Here is a 13,056-nt window from a genome sequence, read left to right as displayed (position 1 = left end):
AACTCTGCTTTAAACTCTGTTAATAACCTTCCTAGTGATTTTGCTGAGTGCAATAGTCCGTTAGAATATCTATAGAAAAAGGGCAAATGCCTTTTCACTTTTCCTCTCCTTTGAAGTGGATTATAGAAATTGAAGCTGTTGACCCCAGGTTCTCACCAAGAAGTCATCAGTTTTACAACTGAGACTTCTTAGTGGTTTGTGGGGACTCCTTCCACATCTCCCCTAAACCCTATTTTAGAAAAGGAGATTATAGGGGAATTCTGGTCATAGCACCCCCTCTCCATCTTTTCCTGAAGCTGCCAAAGTACTATCTCTAGAAACCTCAGACAAATTTGAGAAACCCCTGATCCAACACCCTGCTTTGGTTCAGCGGGCTCATAGGTCAGATCAAGGCAGAAATTTCCAGTCACTTTGGACTGTTTGGGCTTAAACAAAATCACTGATAAATATCAGTTCATCCTCACAGGGCCTTCACTTTCACAATTACGCCTACCCTGCACTGAAAAGAAACAAACCAGGGCTTCAGACCCGGCTCAGGTGCTCCTGGAGGAACATGAGGCGTCAGGACCCCCTTGGGAGACTTTTCCTGAAGAGACTACAGGAGACAGGGAAGTGAAGTGCCCCCAATACAGACAGTCCCTGACTTAACAATGGTTCGACTTAAGATTTTTCAACTTTACAATGGTGTGAAAGTGATAGCATCCAGTACAAACTGAACTTCGAATTTTGAATTCTGATCTCTTCCTGAGCTAGCGCTATGCTGTGATACCATACTCTGATGCTGAGCAGCAACAGCTCTCAGTCAGGCACACGACTGTGAGACCCGATAACTGCTACTCTATAGTGTATTCATTGTGTTAGGTGATTTTGTCCAGCTGTAGGCTAATGTAAGTGTTCTGAGCATGTTTATGGTAGGCTACGTTAAGCTGTATGTTTGGTAGTTTCGGTGTATGAAATGCATTCCAACTTATGATACTTTTTAACTTATGATGGGTTTATCAAGACATCATCTAATCATAAGTTAAGGAGCATCTGTATTTAATGATCTCTTTTTGTTGGAAGCGGCTGGCCACAAAAGGAATACTGAAAGATGGTACATAATTCTACTATTAGGAGAATTTTCGCATACATTCATAGTTAGAAGATTTTGAGGGTGAAGTAATCTGTTTAATTATTAGAATATAGAGGGGTGGTTCCATAGAGTAGTGGTTAGCACATCTGCTTTACATGCAGAAGGTCCTGGGATTGCGCCCCAGGTAGAGCCACGGACCATATCCCGGGTGCCTTTCTCTTAAACAAGTTACTTCACCTTTCTGAGCTACATATTTTTTGGTTTTAAGTAGAGAACTGGAAATATCTCTTTGCAAGTTTATTATAAAGATTAAATGATCTATCACATAACAAGCATCTAACAGAATGCCTGTTACATAGCAGGTGCTCAATAAATGGTCATTCTTGTTGCTTAACTTCTTTACACGCTTCCTAAAATTCCTGCCATAGTCCTTAATTTAGAAACGATTGCCCTCTCAGCTCCGTAACATGAATAGTGAAGAAAGCCTTGACTTTTTGCTGACTCAATCACTGCTTTAAAGTAGCGGATTGCCTGAAGGATTCTTTCCCAGAGTGCAGAAATCATTTGCTCTACAAAACTGAATCTTACCATTCCTCACAATTCCTTCCCCAATGGTTACAGGAAAGCTAGATTTTGCCACTTAGTTGCTTCATGCCAGCCGTGTATGTGCTCAGTGTGCTCAGGCAAGATAACAGTTCCTTACCAATTTATAATATTTCTAAACATAAGAAGAATTTCAGGCAGCTCATAAAGATACATCTAGTACAGTAAGATAAAAAAAATAATAATTAAAAGACAAAGTTAGAAAAATAAAACAAAAAATGGCGTATAAATGGAGCCAGAAATGAAGTGAATGCTCAAATGTACACCCCAGAGTTTGTAGAACTAAACATTGTATATTATTTTGCTAGGGTTGCCTTAACAAAACACCACAACCTTGGTGGCTTAAACAACAGAATTTATTGTTTCACAGTTCTGGAGTTCTCAAGATAGCCATCTTCTTGTTCACATGGTGTTATCCTTGTGTGTGTGTGTGTGTGTGTGTGTGTGTAGGTGTGTGTGTGTGTGCACGCAAATTTCCCTTTCTTATAAGGAAACCAGTCACACTGGATTAGGGCCCACCCCAATGACCTCACTTTAACTTGATTGCCTCCGTGAATTATTATCTTTAAATAAGGTTTCATTCTGAGGAACTGGGGTGTTAGGACTTCAACACATCTTTAGGGGGACACGGTTCAACCCTTAACACATTGCTTCCAATGGACCAATCTTAGAGGTTATTGCTTCGTTTCACTTTGTGTTTTATGAGTGTTTAATTTTTCAAAATCTTGCTTCAGGATTTGACAGTGTCTTTCGATGATCACTTAAGCACTAATCATGCTTAGAGGGCTAGAGAGAGAACCCAGTCACATGGGTTTCGGGATCATCAGGATTCTGCTAAGAGGCAGCTTGCTGCTCTTCAAATGAATGACGCTCTAAGAGCCTCTGGCAATAGTGGCTTCTCAGATGTCTTGTTCTAAAACTCTTTACTCCTCTTCTATAACATAAATAATATTTTTTTCCACAATGTTCTATTGTACTCCCTGGAGTTCATGACTACTTCTGCATTCTGGTAGTTTCCTAGTAGTTTTTGCTGAGTACAATAATGTATCAAAATATCTATAGAATTTGGGTAAATGCCCTTTAAGATAACTGAGAAAAATGTCAGTTGAGAATCTGTCCAGAAACTCAAAAGACAGAGAAAGGTTTTTGTCTTTATGCATTTTTTAATGAAAATAACAAGAAACCATAATCCAATCCTTGTGGCAGTAATGCCTCAACAATTCTTAACAGAGCAAGACGGTGCAATAATCAAAATTTTAGAGTCAGAAGGTCTTAAATGTCATCTCCTCCATCCTTTCCAGGAGAGAGAACTGAGGCCAAGAAAGATGAGATTTCCCAGCTCCCAATCTAGTCTTCTTACTATATTATGCTTTCTTATTTTGGTCAAACCCAAATATTACTGCTTTAAACACCACCTATGGACGAAACATGAGAACACAGGAATGGGGCCCCTTACCTGAAATCCTTGAGGCCATATGTTTCTGAATTCAGAAAATTCCTGGGTTTCAGAAGAGCAATTTAGTTGTACCTACCATATATCCCATAACATCCTCTGTGGGATGGGGCAGCACCTTCTCATCAAACACATTAACATTTCTGCAGCGAAGCCTGGGAATGTTCACAATTATGTTCAATAAATATGGATCATACATAGCTTCATGGCACTTCATAGGTCAGGTTTTGCCTGCAGAATGAGTTCTGAAAACTCCCAGTTTTCAGAGTTTTCAGTCCTCTTTGGAGTTCAGGATGAGGGTAAAGGGATCGTCAGCTCTCCTTTCTCTATAAGAGAGATTCTCGAGTTTGTTTGTGAGGAGAAATTGCTTGGGATGCCCCAGCCCAGAAGCACTGAATTGGATTTTTGAGGATGTGGCCTGGGAATTGGAATTTTTGACAAACAACCCAGATGATAACGATGCAGATGGTTAGGGAAACACACTTTGAGTAACACTGCCTGGAGCACAGCGTTATAGCATGGGAAACAGGTGGGAACCTCGGCTGGGCTATTTTTATCATATACCTCTCCTGACACCTCCCTTTGACACTAATTTGACCCTGCAGTCAAGTTTTGCAGAATTTTTCCATGACATTTTAATGGGAAGTGGGTGTCCAAAGGGTGTGCATATGCAAATAATCAAAGGGACAGGAGAAAAAAACAAAGCCGAATGAGAAGAAAATTGTTATCCTAAGAAGGCTCAGACTACAATCTGGTCACCAGATTATGTCACCTGTATTCATTCATTCATTCATTACTTTTTGAGAGCCTACTATGGTTCAGACACTGGTACAAGAACTTGTATAACCACAGAATAGTTCTACACCAGGTAACCTGTTTTTGTGTTTTGTTTTGGCTCTGTTTGTTTTATTTTTTGTTTTTATCTTTTTTTTGTAATTCCCCTTCTCTTTCTCCATGCTTCTTCTCATTCATTACTCGTTTGTTTTTGAGGGACGGGCATCAGCCATTGAAGTATATTGAGCCTCTCCAGGCTGTAGCTCCATCTGCTGGAATGTAAGAAAATGTGCCAGTTCTTTAATATAGATGATCTTTTGTGTGTATTAAATTGTAATTCACTATTTGACCATGTCGGTCAAATGTGCTCATGGAAGTTATTTGCTTGTTAGCTGTAAGTAAGCAGATGAGAGAATTATCTATGTAGTTCCATCAGAGTGCATTAGCCTAATCTACATGGTTGAGAAGGCTTTAGCGTTAAATAGGTTAACACCCAGTGAAACTATCCTAATATAGCCTGTACTTGCTGGAGATGAGGAATTGACCTTCCTTGCAAGAATCCTTCTCTGAGCCTGGGCTCCCGAGAAAATTCCTGAATGTGGCTGTCACTGCCTCTCAGTCCTGGTAATAGGCAATGAGCTAGGCATGGGAGCACAGAATACCACCAAAAGCTCTTTGGTGGGCCTTCTGGGTTTAGCATTACAACTGGGTAGCCTGAAGTTCTGCTGACCACTTATTCACCCTCTCATCCATCTTCTCTGTCAACATGGGCTGTCTCTACAACACTTTATTCTCCCTAAATTTCCCTTTTTGTTTTACTCAGCTCTTTCTCTCACCCCTTCCTCTTCTGAGGGTCTGTTTCTCTAAGTTTCTCTGTTTTGTATCAGTATGCACACAGAAATCTGATTGTCTCTGCAGAGGTTTTTATGTTGATATCTGTTTGGAGCAGGATCACTGTGGGACGGAGTAGAAGTGAGGCGATGATGTTTATAGTTAGACGTATCCATGCTCACATGTGGGAATATAACAGATGCTATTTTTAGACTGGCTGGCTTCTTTGGAAATGGAGGATTTGAATAAGTAAAGGGGAGAAAGAGAGTAAAAAAGAAGAACAAACATTTGTCAAAGAGAAAAGGAGAATAGAGATCCCTCTCCCCAACATCAGCTCCACAGAGCAGGGACTTATTTATTTTGTCTTCTGGAGTCTCCTTAGGGGCTTCATCTGGGCCAGACACACAGCCAGCACCCAGTATTTGTTGAATAAATGAATGAATGAGTGAATGAATGAATGAATGTTATTCGTGGTGGTTACTGTTACCTAAAACTATACCCTACAAGTACTACAACTTGTAAATTGTAGAATGTTTCTTAGTTAACAAATATTCAGGAACATCTGTAGTGCCAGAAGTAGGTTGAAGAAGTAAGGATGAATCAGTTAAGGTTGGCCTTGAATGTCTGATATGGAGTTTTGAAGTGAAAGAATCTGTTGCAGTCATTTAGGTTGCACAGGGAAGCTTTCTATCTGCCTGACTCTGCAGGACTTCATACCCAAATCTTACATCGGTAATCACAGTTCAGCTCCTTACTAACTGAGTGACTTGAGACAAGTGTCTCTTCTCTTATCTCTGAATTCTTCTCTACTTCCTGACCTATAAATTATAAATGTTAGTGTTCTCAGTGCTCAGACCAAAAGTATCCTCTATGTATGTTTTCTCTTCTAGGCCAATAGCTCTAAACACCATCTATATGCAGATAATCCAATATTTTTTATCTTTAGCCAGACTCCTCATCCAGATTCATTAACCAACTGCCTAAATAACTCTTCATTTGGATGCCTGCTCATTTTTTTTAACATGACCAAAATCTAACTCTTGATTTCACATCCCATATCCCTTTCACTAAACCTGCTTCTACTTTGATCTTCCCTACTTAGTTATTGGCTCTGCCATTCACCCAGTTGCCTAAGCTAGAAACCTCTTTTTTCATCCTTTTTCTTCACCTTCCTCCTCATCTACCAGCAAGTCACAATAACTCTACTTCAACCACAACAAAAAGCATCCATCTGGACGTGTTCCATAGTGTAGTGGTTAGCACATCTGCTTTACATGCAGAAGGTCCTGGGTTCGTGTCCCAGTGGAGTGATGGTCCATGGTCTATGGCCACGCCATCCTGAACAAGCCTGATGTCTGATCTCGGAAGCTAAGCAGGGTTGGGCCTGGTTAGTACCTGGATAGGAGACCACCTAGGAAGAACAGGTGCTGTAGGCATAAATAATAATAATAAATAATTTTTAAAAAGCATCCATCTTCACTCATTCTTTTACCCTAAGCCCCCATTAACTCTGGCTTTGACTGCTAGAGTAGCCACCTATCTGCTCTCCCAGGTTACACTCTTGTACCTTTATAAGCCTTACACTACACTAAAGCCAGAATTAAATTTTAAATTTTAACTTAGATCAGTCTTTTTCACTGTTCTGTTTTAACTCTATTCAGACTTCCTATTACATTAGACTAAACTCCAAACTCCTTGTCATTGTGCACAGGGATTTCCACCTTCTGGGCCTCTTCTACCTCATTGTCTCCAGCACCCTCACCCCCACTTTGCTCCAGCCATGACTGTCTATAAGTCTCTTAAACATGCCAGCTCTTTCTTGTTTTAAGAACTCTGCTCTCTCCTCTCAGTCCTTTCATGACTGAATCCTTTCTCATCCCTTACGTATCTCAGCCTAAATGTCACCTAGTTAGAGATGCCTTCTTTAATTATTCTATTTGATTCACCTATTCCTCTCTCACACAATACTATTGTTTACTTCACAGGACTCTTCCACAGTCTGTAATTATTTTATTTGTTGACTTGGTTAACCCCAGCTAGGATATAGGTTCTATATAATCAAGGACCTTGTCTTATATATTGGTGAATCTCAAGCTCTTAGAAAACTGCTTGGTACAGACAAGGTGTTCAGTTAACGTTTGTTGAATAAATGGCCGAGCCTCTGTAGGTCTCATTTTCTTATTCTGTGACCTAAAGAAAATTACAACCTGCTTCATAGAGTTGTTATGAGGATTAAATGAGAGAATACTAAGAGACTGATACATTGGGCTGCTATTATTATTACTAATACCGTTCCTTCATATTATTACTATCACTAGTAGTCATAGTAGTAGTACCATTATTCTTTTCAAGAACCCTTAGGAGGTGGTTAAAATTAACTTTGACTTACGGATAAGGAAATGAAGATCAGAAATGTAAATAGCTTACTAAAAGGTCACTAAGCTAATACTCATTCAAGTTTGAATTTGAAGAGTGAAGAGTTGGAAATAACTACAGATCTCAAGCCCGAGTGATTGGAGGAAAGGTGTTCCCAATGGCACAAAGAAGTTTTGGATAAGGGCGGCTCTGAAGGGAAGTTGTGTTGTGCTGAGTGGATAGCTGAATATCCAAGGTGAGATGCCTAACAAGCTATTGGAGATACAGAACTTTTACTCAGGTGAGAGGTCAGGAGTTTGAGATTTGAACATAAAATCCACTGTGATCAGAATGCCGTATCTGGAAAGCAGTGCTGTGAGAGCGTATGAGCAGAAACACACATACGCACATGCACACACATGTACACATATATTTCTTAAGGCCAAAAGATGGTGCATGCTCCTGAGATGGGCCTCTCTCTTTCTCTAATCTACCCACCCTCTTATCCACCCCACTCCTCACTGAAATTTCCTTCAGTATTTTCTATTCCTAAGCCTTCCTGGAAGTATTCCATACCCATTTTGAAGGTTCAGTACGAGGGCCTCAAGAACATGATTAACTTTGAGACTCTAGAGTAGGGCTTTACCATCTGATATAGGATCACACTTGGATGTGTGAATTTTTTTAGAATGGAAGAACAAAACAAACAACAACAAAAGAATGGAACTACAACAAAAACTTCTTTTCTTATATAGTTATCTCTTAAAATAGCTAAAGTCTATATAGCACTTTTATACCAGGCACTATTCTAAGTACTTTACACGTATTAACCAATTTGCTCCTTATAGCAACTCTATGAGGTAGGTGCCATCATTTTCCCTATTTTACAGTAGAGATTGAGATACAGAGTAGCTAAGTAACTTGTCTAATGTCACAAAGCCACTGAAGAGAGGCTACCCATGAGGTAGGATTTTAACATTGTTGTTCTAAACCATAGGCTACACAGTCACGGAGTGTGGGCTCCGTTGATCCACTCGTATTTCCAAAACTCATTTTCCATCTGAGATGAGGAGGAGAAAGAAAAGAGTTTCAGGGAAAGCTATTCTGCTGCAAAAATTGAAATGTTATGCCTAAGTCCCTAAAAAGAAAAGATGAAAGTGGGGAGAGAAAACTAAGCAGTTGAGGAAAAGGCCAGAAAATATTTCCATTATGGAATAAGGAAAAGAAGGCTGACGAATAAAGGAGACAGAACAAAGAATAAAAGACTCATGAATGCAAGAGGACAGGGATGATGTAGTGTCCTAGAAATCAAGAAAACAAGAAGGAGGAGGAAGTCAACAGTATCTTAAATTGGGGGAAGAAGATTAGGTTCACATATAACTTCCAAGATGTGTTTTAATATAGTAGAGAATTTAGAAATCAGATTACTAGCAAAATGAGTGATGAAAAGTAAGCTGAAGTACAGACAGTCTCTTGTACACATTTAATAGTAAACAGAAGTAGACAAGGAGTATGGTTGCTAGAGAAGACAGCAGGTAAAAGAAATATTTGCTCTATTTTGGAGACCTATTAATGTTGAGAGGTAGAATACATGAAGCAAAAGGCATGGGAAATAAAGAGAAAATAAGAAAGGGTACAAACACCCTTCAAAGTTGAGCTGAAAGAAAAGAAATCTAGAGAAGTGATTCTTAAACTTGGATACATACTGGATTCACCTGGTGGCTTTAAAAACAATTGATACCTAAATCCCACCTCCAGAATTTCTGATTTAATTGATTTTGGAGGTATCTGGGCTTCAAAATATGTAATATTCCCTAATGGATTCTAGCATGCAGCAAGTTTGAGAAGCACTGATCTAGGATACAGAGAGACTATCTCTTCTTCGAATGTGAAAATAAGGACAAAGAAAAAGATGTTGAGAGAGATGATTTGAACTGAAGACAACTGAAATCGATGAAGCCCGTACATGCTGGATTAGATCATCGTGGCAATAAATAAATAAATAAATAAATAAGTGGTTTTCTTATGTGTACAGAGGGAAGAATGGAGTTTGAAGACAGAGGTCCTTCAAACAGCCCCTGTGAAGAGAACACTGAAGAGGCTCCCTCAGCAGAGAAGTGATAGGCAACAGAGAGGGGTAATGACATTGTTGCATCTGAGTTTTCATTGAGTTCAGGACTTTACACTGACTGGTCCACTTTTAGCTGTGCTTCATAGACAGGCAGAGATGCAGAGAAAGCTGATGGAGGTGATCCACAGTTGGGTTAGGCTAAGGAAGATCAAAGAAAGAGAAAGTCAGTTGACCATGGAGCCAACTGTAAGTTATGGTGTTAACCAGCTATGGTTGGTTAGAAAACAAATTGAGAGACTGCGAAGAGAAGATCAGTAAAGAGGCTGTGGTTAGAGAAAGGGATATTCACAACTGAGATCCCAAATGTGAAAGAATCCTTTGCCTTCTATAACTCTCAGGGAACATAAAAAATATTAAAAATGCAAATACCATATTACTTCTAAAATTAAATGAAGTTTGGTGAAATGAACAGTAGACGCAAATTTTTAAATCAATTGCAAGACATAGCTCTGCCAACAACCAGCTATGAGACTTTAGGTAAGTCCCTCTGTAGAGCTGCAGGACTCAGCATCCTCACTTGTACTACAAAGAGACTTGCCTAGATAACTTCTCAGCACTTGTATACCTGAATCGCTACATTAGCTTCTTAGGTTGCTTAGCTGCGTACATCATCAACCTATAAAAATATTCTTCCTTACCATGAATCTCTTCCTGATCCTTCCCCACTCAAAAACTTTTTTTAAATGTCTTCTCTTGCCTCTATTTTCCCATCCCCCAAGTGGCTGTAGCAATCTTGATATTAGAAATAGGCATCTTGAGGGGAAAAACCTCAAGGTTCTCATTTGTTTTCTAGCATTAAACTAGCAAAAGAATTTACTGGTACTCTGCTTAACGCGATGGAGCCTTATTAAAACCAAAAACAAGTGGCTCATGGGAAAGCTTTTGTGCACCGAAGCATAACTCTTCATTTGTGTCAGCCAAAAGTTGTACTGACTTATACTGTCATGCATTTTAACCAAATAAAGTATCACATTTTCATTACAAGTTTCACAACTCGTATCCTAGAATTTTCTTCTTCATTTTTACTTTTACCGAAAAGTTGAGTTTAAGGGAAAACTTCAACTGCAAAGCGAGCGGGCACATCTGGCACACTGTCAGCTGACCCACTTGTTTCATTTTAAATAAAACTAACTCTTACTCTTAATTCTCCCTCCTTCTCTCCTCTCCCCTATTCCCCTCGCCTGCTTCCTGGAAATGTCATTCAGATCAGAGTTCTCAGATGCAACGTGAGATGGTTTTTATCTTCCAAACCAGGTGCTGCAGCATCTGGGACTGCACGGGACTGCAGACCCAGGTTTACAAGTAGCATCTAATGACAGAATCTTCTACATAATGCAGACATCACAGAAATTTTGAGTTGCTCAGTTACCAGTGAGCTTGGTTATAAAAATAGAAACTATATATATATACACACACACACACACACACACACACACACACACACACATATATACATATATATGTATATATACATCCCACTAATTTGCAAATGAAACCTACTGATATGCAAAGGAAATCTTATTTAAAAATTATGCTCTTACTAGCAATAGCAATAATGATGATTTTTACTATTCCAAACATTTCCACATATGCTCAGTTTGTACTTTATAGTAATCCTCAGACTGTGCAGGAGATGGTTGAACATTCATTCACTCATTCAGTAAATTGTCCTCTCTCGTGAGAGAGGCAAAAGGCTAAACTGCCCTTTGAGCCAAATGGACAGGTAGTTTAAGGAAAAGCCAAATATTTACAGAGGCTGATCACATCCTGGGACTGGGACAGCTAAAAAGTGATGCCCAAGGGACCTAGGAGTCTCCATCGTAATTTATGCACATGATTCATGCTACAGTGAACAGCACAGAATTTACAGAAACCTGACAGCTGTGCAGGGAGGATGGTTTTTTTAGAGTCAAATCACCAGGTGGGTATTATGTGGGATTCATTGATGCCAGCTTGCTGGAGCAGCATATTCCCACCTTTTTAAGGCAGACCCGTGTTTAACATCAAAACATCTTAGGGACCCCCCCATGCTAATTTTTGTCCTCTTTATATCTGGTAATTGAGAAATCCATAATGATAAAAATCTACTATGAATCACTGAAGCTTTGAAGTGATCTTATACTTCACTAATTCCAGCAGTACCATGTCAGTTTTCAATATATTGCCCCTCAGTTCCGAATTCCTTCCATGGCTGCTCTGTACACATGGACTGGACACTTTAAGCATTTCTTCTTTTCAGTGAGCACAACGTGAAGCTTTGTCTGTGAGGCCATGTGCTGGAACAACATTTGTAGGGGAACAGGAGCCTTTCTTCCTGGTCCTAGTGTGCTCCATGTTGCTTTATTTTATTCCTGCTGCATGATTGGTCAGTGGTGCCATGTGTGGGGCCATCTCGTGGCGTCCCATCCTAGCCACGTGCCCAGAGGTATAGTAACTCAGTCAATATTCAGCCCCAGCCTGGGCCCATGACCACCCTCACACAGCCTTCCAATATGAGCTCTGCGTGCTCTGGGCCTCATGTCCACCGTGCATCCCCTCGGTGGACCTGGCCCCAGGCCAGCTTGCCTGTGTCCTAGAGGTTTGTTCACCACAGCCCTCCCAACAAATACACCCAGCAGTCCTGCCCTGGTCTTGCCCTGTCTTAGTTCAGGCTGCTGTAACAGAATACATAGGCTGGGTGGCTTAAATAACAAACATTTATTTCTCACAGGTCTGGAGGCTTCAAGTCTGAAATCAGGGTGCCTGCATGGTCAAGGTTCTCGATAAAGCATTTCTTCCTAATTCACAGCCGGCCAGTCTTCTTATAAAGAGCAGAGAAGGAGGAAGAAAAAGCTAGCTCTCCTCTTCCTATAAGGACGTGAATCTCATCATGGAGGCTCTACCCTCATGACCTAATAATCTCCTAAAGGTATCACCTCTTAGTACAGTCATGTGCCACACACATAGTGACATTTCAGCCAAGGATGGATCACATATACAACAGTGGTCTCATAAGAAGAATCCCCAAGAAAATTAACAGTGAAGAGTTTAGCAGAAACTTTTGCAGACCTCGACAAGTTCCTTAGAAAGTTTGATAACATGAACCCCAATACATAAGGTTTTCTATTTTTTTATTTGATAAAGGAGTGTTACAGGGAATCTCAGGTGCAGAGAAGTGAGTTAATCATAATCTTTCTTCTTTATGACTCACTATTGCAATTGTTCTGTGTAAGACTATTTTAACTATTTTGTTTTTCTTACTTTACCGTAATCCCCACTGCCATTCCCTTCCTCGAATATACTATTTTCAGTGTGTGTTCTAGAAATAGATAACATCTTTTTTATTTACTTCACTCGACTTTGTAATTTCAAAAAATCTATCAATGTTGTATGTTTACATTAATTTCTTATTGCTGTTGTAACTAATTATCTCAAATTTAGTGGCTTACAGCAATGAAAAAACTATTGCCTACAGTTCTGGAGATCAGAAGTCCAAAATCAATATCAACCACCACCTAAAGTCACTGGGCTAAAGTCAAGGCATCTCCAGAGCTGTCTTTAGATGCTCTGAGGGGAGATTTAGAGGCTACCTGCATTTCTTGGCTCGTGACTCTTCTTCGCTTCACTCCAACCTCTTGCTTCCTTCATTCCATCTCCTAATCTTGTGATCGCGCTCCCTTCCTCTCATAAGGACTCTTGTTATACCATTGGGCCCACATGGATACTCTTTCCATCTCAGGAGCCTTAACTTAATCACAGCTGCACAGACTCTGGGGGTTAGAATGTGGCCATCAATAGGGAACCATTATTCAGCCTATGATGGTGTTCATCTAATTCATCTCTTCCAATAGCCATGTA

General features: G+C 39.9%; 1 pseudogene; it reads left to right on the top strand.

Moving 5' to 3' along the window:
• Positions 1-6,053: 6,053 nt before the first annotated feature.
• LOC111737186 lies at positions 6,054-6,169 on the top strand (annotated as a pseudogene).
• Positions 6,170-13,056: the final 6,887 nt, after the last annotated feature.

Source organism: Pteropus vampyrus, unplaced genomic scaffold, assembly GCF_000151845.1.
Source record: "Pteropus vampyrus isolate Shadow unplaced genomic scaffold, Pvam_2.0 Scaffold24, whole genome shotgun sequence".
NCBI classification, from domain to species: Eukaryota; Metazoa; Chordata; class Mammalia; order Chiroptera; family Pteropodidae; genus Pteropus; species Pteropus vampyrus.
Note: the sequence above shows the minus strand (reverse complement) of the source record. Positions and strands in the feature narration are given on the sequence as shown.